This window comes from Epargyreus clarus, unplaced genomic scaffold (genome assembly GCF_041222505.1).
Source record: "Epargyreus clarus isolate Ecla_fem2 unplaced genomic scaffold, WU_Ecla_fem_2.2 ptg000007l, whole genome shotgun sequence".
Taxonomy (NCBI): Eukaryota; Metazoa; Arthropoda; class Insecta; order Lepidoptera; family Hesperiidae; genus Epargyreus; species Epargyreus clarus.
The window spans coordinates 2,059,397-2,071,717 of record NW_027332215.1 but is presented as its reverse complement, the minus strand read 5'-3'; the positions used below and the strand labels follow the sequence as shown (position 1 = coordinate 2,071,717).

The 12,321-nt window shown below is 33.3% G+C and overlaps 1 non-coding gene across 1 annotated transcript; it reads right to left on the bottom strand.

Moving 5' to 3' along the window:
* Positions 1-11,781: 11,781 nt before the first annotated feature.
* TRNAV-GAC (transfer RNA valine (anticodon GAC)) lies at positions 11,782-11,855 on the bottom strand. The gene has a single exon. It is a non-coding gene; the product is annotated as a tRNA-Val (tRNA).
* Between the last annotated feature and the right edge of the window lie 466 nt (positions 11,856-12,321).

The following is a 12,321-nucleotide window of genomic DNA, read 5'->3' as shown; positions in this document are numbered from 1 at the left end:
TTAGATACAAACTACGCCCGTTCTTTTCAACCGCACTCTGATTTGTATTTCGTACTATGAGATCAATTAATTCGTCGTCTATGTATTGTTTCAGGTAATCTGTTTTAGTGAAATCTTCCGTGTTAGTTTCTAAATACGCTGGTTCAAATAATTCTGGAAAATGAGGGTCGAAACCCTTAACTGTCCAATTACTTGCAGAAACGGTTCCACTAGTAGAAGGAAGGTTATCATCTCCACTAGACACGCTAGTTCGTCCTCGTCGATTCGAATTTCTTCCACTTCGTCCCCTTCCTCGCCCCCTTCCTCGTCCTCTTCCTCGCTTTTTGCCACGTTGTCTTTCACGAGGGACAGATTCCGCAATTGGTATGTCAACTTCATCATTTGAACTCGAATCACTTCCATCATTATCGTAAAATTCAGATGATCTGACAGTATTAGGTAAGTATTCCGAATCACCCACATCTTCATCCGACGGCACGAAGTCTTCAATTTCAGATTGCTCTAATAAATCTTCTATTTGATTATCCAAAAGACCTAAAAAAAAATATAACATCTGTTGACTCATCTATGCATTAATACCCACTGTGCAATATAATGAACATAATTTATTATCACTTAATAAATAATAACGCTCAATGTGCAACTCGGTGAACATATTTTTTTGATGAGAAATAAAACTAAAAAACAGCGTCTCTGGCTCAAAATAACAACTATTTCTAGTAATTCTAACATTTGGAATTATATTTTTTTAATTTTCACAACAAGAAAGCATAAGATTTCATTAATTAATTGAGATTTTAACTTACGTGTCTGCGGAGTCCACGGCATGGTTGCACAAAAATGGCCGACTTTGACAGAATGTCTTTGGACTTCTGTGAAATGTCATCTCAACTTCCGGCCATTGAATTGACTAATCACAATGCTCAAACGAAATTACCGTAGGCGCGAAAATTCAAACCCAAAGTTCACGAAATCCAATTGTACATTGTAATGTACATTGGGCGTTTAAGGGATGATTTATTTTTTTTACCTGGGCCGTAATGCTAACTCTTACTTTGTACAATATAATGCACACGGGGCCTTACGAGGTTAAAAAGTATATAATGTATACATAGATTAGTAAAGATAACTCATTCCATACAAGTAAATGAAGCCAGTTTTGACAGTTGGAATTGTGTGCGTAATAATAAAGTGTTGCCACATCTCCGTTCTAGTCTCCCTAAAATGTTTGAAATACGTATTTATTTATTATGTAAATTACGTAGTATTCGTTATTTATGCGTAAACTTTCTCTAAAAAGGTTCTATTTGACAAGAATTCAAACAATAAAAGGACCAATCCCGTCGTCTGTATCTAGACCACATTACGAATTGTTTTCTTAGTAGTATAATTTAGTAGGCGCTTAGAGTAGCAAGGGAAAAGGGATTAAATTAAATGTGTACGAAAGTAATGTTTATTTATGAAATATACTCAACGCACACCATAACTAATAAGCAATAAAAAGTAAAATATATTAAAAATTAACAAAAAATATACAGAAGAAAATATATGACAGTGACAACAACAAACATAAAATATACAAATGCTATAACAACGATTAACTAAATCCGTAAATGTGCAAATTAAACAAAAAAAATAATAAATAAACAAGCTTCATGGAATCACAAATCACAAGTAAATGAGGAGATATTATTGTTTCATTATTTTTCGTGTTTGGTCCGCCATGATTAAGTTACTGACAAGAAAGAGACAATGTATTCCTTCCAAAAGTAAAGTGACGCAAAAGTTACGCCGATATGTACGTATGAATATTTTAAAGGTGATTATTATTATTATTTACCCCTTATGATTCGACTGAAAAAAACATTTCAAAAATTTAATTATAATTTAATAATATTATAATATTTCAATTTAATGTTACTCGTACGTAGCTATTATTTCTGTTAAATTTAAATAAAACACATAATCAATATCTAATTTTACTTGCAAGTTATTTCCCACATGTAAAGTAATTCACAATGAGTACTGGCAACACTTAGTACTGTCAATGTTATCTATTTTCGTGTTTGTGAAATATTAAAAATATGTAGTTTTTAGACCACTTACGAATGAAATGATACTTCTCCGCGCTTTTTCTTAGATTCGGTGCTGTGTTTGCACCATTTAACTGCACATGTCGGCATTTTTCGGCGTAAATTACACCACGACGGTTGGAAACGTTATGGGAAAAACCGTAAACTGTTTTACGTGAGTGTGTGCGTAATTTCGTGTACATGCATGAAACCCGTAAGCTGTTTGATTTTTTTTTTTGACTTCGTCAATTACAAGGCGGTGAGATATCTTTACTTATCTATGAATGTATATAGTAAGTTGAAATAGTGTGACAGATGACATTATTACGGTAATCACTACCGCCATAATGTTTTTCCACTGATGTGTTGCAAGTTTAAGTGTAAATGATTGTTTTTTACCGACTTCAAAAAGGAGGTGGTTATCAATTCGGCCGGTATCTTTTTTTTATGCATGTACACGAATTACTCCGCCGTTAGTGGACCTATTTTAGTAATTATTTTTTTATTGTATAGAGACTAGCTGGAAGATGGTCCCATTTAAATATGGTTAGGATCCATCGATGGGTTCTGGAGACAAAACATGTAACTCCTCAACCGATGGGTACAATTGAGTTTTGTTTGAAGATATTTGGTGTAAGCTCTAATGTTGCAAAACCAGTTTATCATTGACTATTTAAGGGTCTGATAATGTGGCTCGGAGACAAAATATGTAACTCCTGAACCGATGGGAATAATTGAGTTGCGTTTGAAGATATTTGGTGTAGGTTCTAATGAAATTACAAAGCCAGTTCATCATTGACTATTTAAGGGTCTGATAATGTGACTCGGAGACAAAATATGTAACTCCTCAACCGATGGGAATAATTGAGTTGTGTATGAAGATATTTGGTGTAGGTTCTAATGAAATTGCAAAGCCAGTTCATCGTTGACTATTTAAGGGTCTGATAATGTGACTCGGAGACAAAATATGTAACTCCTCAACCGATGGGAATAATTGAGTTGTGTATGAAGATATTTGGTGTAGGTTCTAATGAAATTGCAAAGCCAGTTCATCGTTGACTATTTAAGGGTCTGATAATGTGGCTTGGAGACAAAATATTTAACTCCTCAACCGATGGGAATAATTGAGTTGTGTTGGTGTAGGTTCTTATGAAATTACAAAGCCAGTTCATCATTGAATATTTAAGGGTCTGATAATGTGGCTCGGAGTCAAAATATGCAACCCCTCAACCGATGGGAATAATTGAGTTGTGTTTGCAGATATTTGGTGTAGGTTCTAATGAAATTATTATATATACTCGTATACTCATATTAGACACGCTGTTAACATTGTTATCCAACGAAATATATTGAGCGCCGACTTCAGAAATATGTACTAAACCAACATTTATTTCAATTATTTTTTACTTTGTAGTGACATAGAAGTCGGTTGTATTTTTTGTTAAAAATTTTTAAACAATTACACGAACATGGTTTGAAGAAAATGCACCTCTGCGAATTGTTCTTTGCATGTTTTCTTAGTTTTTAGTATAGTATACAAAAGGTGGCCGGGAGCCCATACCTTTTGAAACATCTCCTTTCTGACCAATAGTGGTTAGTTTATGTTATTTTTGGGAATAAACTGAGTATTTTCTAGGGCTTGGCCGCATCGCGGTCTAATAAAATTAACTGTTTTTTACGACAACTAACGCCACCTCATTGAATATTGAGAAATCTGTTCTATGCTAGAAGAGAAACATAACGTCAAAAACGTAAGTGGTGCGACATCTATCGGATCTAAACGTTATGTTATGAATGTTAGATGGCGCTCGGATCTAAACGTTATGTTATGAATGGTAGATGGCACTCAGTCATATATTTCATTCGTCGTGATTCGTCGTCTAAATTTTACTAAAAGGTGGTCTTTTCATTACATTCGTTTTGATAGATTTTATCCACTGATTACAAAAAAATCCAATTTATATTGTAGCCGTTTTGTAAAAAATATTCTTTGTTGTACACTTAACTAGCTACGGCATCGTAGACACACTATACAAAAGATCTGCTTAATTTAATGTACATGTTTAGGTACTAGTTAAACAGAAATACGATAATCATAAAGGCCACAATTGACAGGTCTTTTTTTATGTTTTTGTATGTGAAAAGGGCACATCTAAGTTAAACTGAGTCAAAAGGTCACAATTACATAGATCTGACTTTTTACCTCTGTATTGATTAATTAATTGAAAAGACATAACTTTGTTAAGTTAAGTATTAAAGGTTTATATGTGGCAAGGAGCTCTTTTATTTAATATGTACAGTCACATGCAATGAAAAGTATACACGGGCAGATTTTCAAATAAATGTCGATTCTGAAAATATTAACAACAAATAGCCACTTAACGATTCATACTATATAACCACAAGAGTTTCTTACAATAATGTGTACATTTTTGTCAAAAATATGGACACAGATTGTTTTCAGATATTTGTATACATTATCGCATGCAAAAATATGTATCCATTATCAATTACAATAATATGTAAACGACGTCACATGCAATGAAATGTATACACGAGCAGATTTTCAAATAAATATCCACTCTGAAAATTTCAAAAACAAATGGCCACTTAACAATTCATACTATGTATCACTTAATGCATACATGCTATTTTACATTATTAATTAATGAACGTTACAATTATATTATACTTTTCATTAAATAATACTTGCCGTTACTGACGGATTGATGCAATGAAATAAAAGATTTTGTAGAATCGAAACGTGTAGGTACTTTATTTATACAAACTACAAAATATAAGTATAAATAATTGAGAAATTAAAATCTCATGTAACCACCCGGAGCATCAATAACATCCTGCAGTCTTTGCTGCATTGATGCAATCATATTAATGCATAAATTGCTGCCTCTGAAACTGTCCCATATTTCATGGACATGATTAATTAGGGCTATGCGTGTCCTAGCTCGTTCGCTGTCCCACTGCTGTACCATTCAACCCCAAAGATTCTTTATGGCGTTTAGGTCTGGACTTTTAGGCGGCCATGGCAACGAAATAAGTTCACTTCGATGGCGATTAAACCAGGTTTGGCTTTGATGCGAATTGTGAACCACGGAATTATCTTGCACAAAAGGAACAGGTCCAGAATTAGAAAACATTTTTTTTAACAAAAACATACAACCGACTTCTATGTCACTACATAGTAAAAAATAATTGGAATAAATGTTGGTTTAGTACATAGTTCTGAAGTCGGCTCTCAATATATTTTGTTGGATAACGATGTAAACATCGTGTCTAATATGAGCGCCGACTTCAGAGATATGTACTAAACCAACATTTATTTCAATTATTTTTTACTTTGTAGTGACATAGAAGTCGGTTCTATTTTTTTGTTTATTTTTTTTCACCTTTTTAGTGATGACATACTAACGTTTATATTAGTACAATATAAAATTGTATAAACGAGATCATGAATAAAGGTGAGGTCCGAATTTACATTGATTGGACCCACCCGCTCGCAGGCCGCACCCTTTTCGCCTTAGTTTTATATTGTCTTATATGTTCCAACCTAACCTAACCAATTCAATATAATTGACTAGGTAAGTTGGAAACAGAAAAGTAAATAATAAACAAAATAAGACAACCGGTATTTTCAGCAGAATATGCTGACAATGAGGAAACAAATAGTACTTCTAACACAAGGGACCATACCATATTCTTGAATATTTTGAATTACTAATAAGGTGAAGAGATTTCTTAACTACTTATTAATTGTTTTTACTTGGTGTAATACTTGTAATACGAAAAATAAATACCTATTGATTATTTTATGTCTTTTATTCGTAAACTAAAAATGTATATATTTACACCATATTTTTTCTTTGCATTATTGTCAGCATTAAATTGTGTAATTCCTCTTTTCTTTTTTCTTCATTGCGAAGGTGCGCCATTTTTAATTCATGCTCTTCAACAAATCCATGTTCTTTTTTAGCGATCTCTTGTTGAAGATGCACTAGTTCAAGCCTTGCAACACTTAATTCGTTAAGTCTTGCTGTGACGCTGGCTTTGGTTGGTTTCAATTCTGGGGCCTTTTTGCTTTTCAGCGCCTTCAAGTTCCATGTATCCCATTTATGAGAATCTGTAAGTAAGTAATAATAGGTTTAAATGTAATATATCTTATACTGCAGTATTTTTATGAGAATTATTTGTTATATAATATTCCTAAAGTAATATAAAATTATAAAAACTGACCTTTGCCATTCTCAGTAATATTATTTGCTATTTTTGAATTTTGTTTCAAATTTTCATTTAAGTCATAATCTAGAAATAGACAATTTTGTTGTTATTGTGTACTATATATATGTATTAGGTACGTTTTTTTCTCTACAAATGATGATGAATAAGTATATGAAAAATATTATTAATACCTATAACATTTGAGGGCTGCCCTTGATTATTTTGAGAATCAGTCACAATTAAGGTGGAAATCGGTTAACATACATAAAAATTACATACAGTTGAACATTCAACATCTTTCTTTTTGAAGTCAGTTAAAAATATAAATAAATAAATAATAGTTTAAAAAAACTAAAAAAATACACTTTTTATAGAAAATCCAACTAAAAAAAAGAAAATATTTTTTTTTAAATTTGAATTAAGAATAGTGTAAATAAGATAAAAATATTTTTTATTGTCAAAAAAGCGTGGGGTGCATGGTGTCAATAGTTATAAATATTTTACTGATAGATATTGAGTAGAAGGATTATCATTTTGACAATATCTTAAAAAGCACCCCACGCTTTTTTTACACTAAAAATATTTTTATCTTATTTACACTATTCTTAATTCAAATTTTAAAAAAAATATTTTCTATTTTTTAGTTGGATTTTCTATAAAAAGTGTATTTTTTAGTTTTTTTAAACTATTATTTATTTTTCATTTTTTGGTCGAATTTTTTATAAAAGCGTATTTTTTAGTTTTTTTTAACTATTATTTATTTTTCATTTTTTAGTGATTATTTTAGCGATTATTTTAACGATTATTACGTAGCGTATTATCAAGTTTATCTTTCGAATCAGCATCAGCACCTTTGCTTAGCAGTGCAAAAATGAATATTGGGTCATTGTTTAACACAGCTGTATGAAGTGGTGTTTTACATTGGTGTTTATTTTTATTGTTAACGTGAAAATCCCAGAGGAGTTGTTGAATGACATCCGAATTGCCAATGCTAACTGCTTTCTTTCATAATTTATACCATATCCCAGGTCCTCTATCTTGGATAAAAGTAATCACGAAAAAAGGATGATAGAGCATCTTTTAAAAACAGGCGCTGATGGCAATACTCAAGAGAAAAACGGTCAACTGCTTTACATCTAGCCATTTCAAAAGGACGTCGTCCAATCATCGATTTAATATTACAACATGATGATGTTAATATCAAAAATAATTCTAGAATTTCTTCTCTTTGTGTTGCTGCTGCCTGCAGAGATTTTAAAACTGTTAGTAGTTTAATTAATTTTACAGCTCGAGTTAATAATATAAGTTGTGACTATGACGATGAGCTGAAATCATATATGCCTTTACATTTGGCAGCAAGAAATGGGAACAATGAAATAGTGGAAATCTTGTTAAAGGAAGGTGCAGATGTTGAAGTGCTGAATGAATAAGGATGATGAGACACCCCTTCATGATGCTATTAACAACGGACGCGTCGAAGTTGAGGTCAGGTCAGGTCAGGTCAGGTCAGGTCAGGTCAGGTCAGGTTAGGTTAGGTGATCGGCGCGCCTGGTAGATTCCTTTATTGGTCTTAACGCAGACCTTCCGGGTCTCAGGAAAACAAAAATCGCTGACCCTGATTATCCTAGTAAGGATAACGGGTCAGAATGTTTAAAATATTGAATTGTCATCGGTCCTTAATAAGTATGCCAAATTTCAAGTTAATCCGACGTTTTGAAGGGGGTTAAAATCATGTTCAAAGATTCCGTTACATACTAACATACATACGTCTGAAGCTAATAAAAGCGTATTAAAAATATACATACTTGTTATTAATTTCTCTTCAATATCATCCTGCAACAAATTAATTTTTACAGATGCAGGTTAGATTACATCTGAAAAATAAGAGGAACATTAAAATTAGTTTTATTTACTTGGGACATAAAGAAACAATAACTTAAAAAATATTTAATTCATAAAATACCTGAAATATTGTCACTATCATTGAGTGCTTCCAACCCCGTTATGTTTGAGCATATAGCAACTATTCTTTCCTGTGCTTCATCGAATTTAGGAGCTTTTGATGACCCTGGCCCCCCACCTGTACGATAAGTTCCTGTCTGAGAGAGGACATCTTCTTCTTCGTGGCCTTCTTTATGCTCTCATATTTTAATTTTAACATTTTGGCCGTTCGTATAGTCGAGCCGCTTGTTGCCGCGTTTAAAGAAGAAGCTATTCTGCTTCAAGCTTCTTTATCTTTATTAGTAACCGCGTCGGTTTTCTTATTTTCTATTATTGTTTTATTTTGTGTTACTAATTCGGTTAATAAGCGCGTTTCCGCCTTGTCGAAATTGCAGGATCGTTCACGTTTTCTAGCATCCATTTTTGATTCGTTTTAACCACGATACACAAATAATAAATAAATGAACACCAAGTTGCAACTATCCACCAACGAACAAAATTGATGTCCCTTTTGATATGTATGACAACATCAATGTAAAACATCAATTTCAGCCTTGTTTAATATTTTTAAATAGGAGTAAATTTCGTTTTTTTTTTATAAATTTATACATAATTTGATAAATGTCGTAGGACATAAGTTTTGATTTTATGTTTTTGTACTAAAATAATGTGCGTCAATTAAATATTTTTAAAATGGCCCAAAAAGTCTATCCGTGATGGCAAATTTCCTCCGAAACTACTGGACAAACCGAGTTGACAAAACTACAAAAAAACTCACGAGAGGACGTTGTGTATAAGTTAAATAAATAGAGTGATATCGTCAACTATTATGTAAATTGCTTGGAATTTTTGTTACAGAATAGTTAGCTGTATTGTATGCACATTATACATCGTTAATTAAACATATATTTTTATATAAAACTGTAAGTATCAAACGCCTTACAGGTAAGGTGGACTTTGGCAACGTAAATCCGTGTTAGCTACCTTCATTCCTTGTTAATTCGCTAGAATTTCACGAGAGGGCGATGAGGTGCAAGAAATTTGAAATAAGTTGTTATGTATTTATAAAATATTTAGGACATAATAAAATATAATGATATTATTAAATAATATATTTGTATATTACCCTAAAATCAATGTGTCTTCAGCCATAGAATTATAAAAATACATTTGCTATACATAAAGCTTAGTATTCACTGTGTCGTGGGGGCCATGAACACACACAAATACGAACACAACGACACAAACACCCAGACCCAGACCAGGAATCATAATTCAACATTTATACAATCTGAGGGTCCCGGGGATCGAACCCGGAACCCTCTTCTCGTCAAACCGGTACGGTGGTCGCTCGGCCACGTGGGTCATCAATCAACAACATTTATGCAATTCGAGAAATTATAAAGCACTGAATAATAATAACCTATTGTCTCTCGTTGTATTAGGAAGTACAGACTTCCTCATAATCAATAAATCACACAATTAAAAAAAATAGAGAAGGAATATATTGGTAATATCGTTAGGGCTAAGTGCAAATTGGTACGCTTCTCATAACTGTGAGTCTTTTTTTTAAGTTTCACAGGTGTGGAGGCGTCGTTACGATATATTTTATGGCCGTTAACACATTTAATAATTATTGATTTCTAAAATAACTTTTAAGAAATCGAGGTGCTGGGATTTGAACCTCGGAAACCTCGATTGAAAGGCAACGTTCCCACCCCTAAGGCGAAGTCTGATGTTTCAAGTCGTTCCCAATTTCAAGCTTTGCATGGGTCACGTAGCCCAGAGGCCAGGTTCATACTCGTGTGGTCCGCACACTGTAGGTTCGAGCCCTTTTTTTTCGATTACGAGGAGGAACCCTTCTAAGGGTACCCAGCGCCGTGGGAGCGACGCAGGGTTATGTGGGATTTTTACCGCACTAAAACCCCCCCGGTGGCCGTCCTCGGGGCTGCGTAGAGGGCTCCGGGATCTCCAAAGGAACGCAACTGGAGTCCTCTTAGCGCGTCGCCCCGTCGGGCTCTGCCCAGGTGAGCTTTACGCTCGCCACACCGTCTGGTGCGTACGACGGTATGCGACCACACGTACCGCCGCCCTTGTAGGTTCGAGTCCTACCGCGATTCCAAGAAATGCAACTATATAAACCCCCTTTTTGTGTTAGTTTTTTTTTGTATTAATCAATTTTTCATTTAAACATTGCACAATATTATGTGCATATTGTTTCACTATTTGAATAAAATAGTGAATTTCAATTTGAATACGATACAATGTCCCAAAATACTTTGCCTGTTTATATTACACACCACATTGTACAGGTTGAAACTCAGTCTTAAGGTCCGAGATTCGAATCCAGGATCGCATCTCCGTTCGTGTTAGTAATTAAATATGATTTGCTGTAACGATAAAGGAAAACATCTTGGGGCATCCGATACGACTGGGAGTTACTTGGAAAAAATGTTCTCTAAACACTTATGTGAAGTTAATGCGTACATGGCCAGCGCGCCGGACTATGGACTAATCCCTTTCACACTGAGATAAGACCCATGCAGAGCTGCAGTGGAATGATAATGGGTTGACGACGATGCAATAATGTATGTCTCATTTCAACGTGAAATGGGTTTTAAACAATTACCTACAGAAAATAGATTTCAATAACGAGTTATGTGTAACTGGGAACCTGTAAGCACTAAGCAGTAATAGGCTAGTGATCAGTAAGTTCTGAAAATTTTGCATGCTTTATTATTTATGCGAAATTATCTTTTTAAAAAAATATAATTTGTATGCAAGTGTATTGAAGTCATCGGTTAATATAGTACCGTTTAGCTGTGATTCGTATACGATATGAGCTCTTAAGGCATGCTCATATTGATGCTCATTTTCATACTTTTCAGAATGATCTAGAGTATTCTAGTAGAGCTTGCCGTAAATTGTAGAACATTATGACTTACTAAAGTGTTCAATATTTCAATTATCTCGATTTGTTAATTAATTAGATGTAGGTATATATGTATATAGCGTATGTTTAAGAAGAAATCTATAATATCTACTTTAGAAAATCTTTAAATATTTTTTATACCATTAAACATGCATTGTCTTTTAACCCGAGCAACACCGGGTTTCGCTGGATAATTTTATTAACACATAGAGCCATCTATTAAATATTGCTAAACGAATGAAAACCACGCATGAGGCTTAAACTACCCTTAGTAGTGACCTAGATTTCCAAATGATTCCTCATGAAATTGGTAGATGGCGTTGGTTACATTTAACAGTAGAAAAGATGTCAGGTTTAGAACACAATACCATAACTTTTTTTATTATTTTATTTTTCATTGTATCCGATGTTTATAAGAAGTATTTTTTTAACATGAAAATGTACAATTTATATTTAATTATTTAAAATATTATAAAACGAAACAAAATAAAAAATAACATGATATGATTTATAAATAACAAAATTACAACAATAAAAAGGCTAGAATATATTCAAAAGAAAATAACGAATAAAAAAAAAGGTCCGATCATATGTCAATTTTGCTCTCGGGTGGAATCGAACCACCGACCTCCCGGCTTGTCAGCCGAACGCGCTAGCCATTGCGCCACGAGAGCTCTGCGAATTATGGCGAAAAAAGTCATACAGTTAACACTCTTTTGACTGTCTGACAAAATATTGATTGTGTTTTTAGTTATAGAACCCCAAATTATATAGGAATGTAGGAATAACCCACAACTTAGTCGGTAGACTTTTTAACATGAGAATTTTTAGAAGTTAGTTCTTTATTCCGGTATGACGATTAACATACCATCAGTGTTTGGTCTATATGGCTGTTATAAAGATGTGCCGCCTTCCTGATTAGATAAATTTCAACGTATTTTACTAAAAATATGATCCTAACCAAGCCTATATACTAGAAAAATATACTGGTATCATCGCTCCCGGAAAAACAACGTTTTAGTCGCTAAATTGTAAAATTTGTCGCTGGTTTAGTTTTTGTCACGAAATAAAGTATGTATTTAAATTTGACCATGCAAATTAAATTTGTGAATAGATTGCTTGGAATATTTGTATTAAACA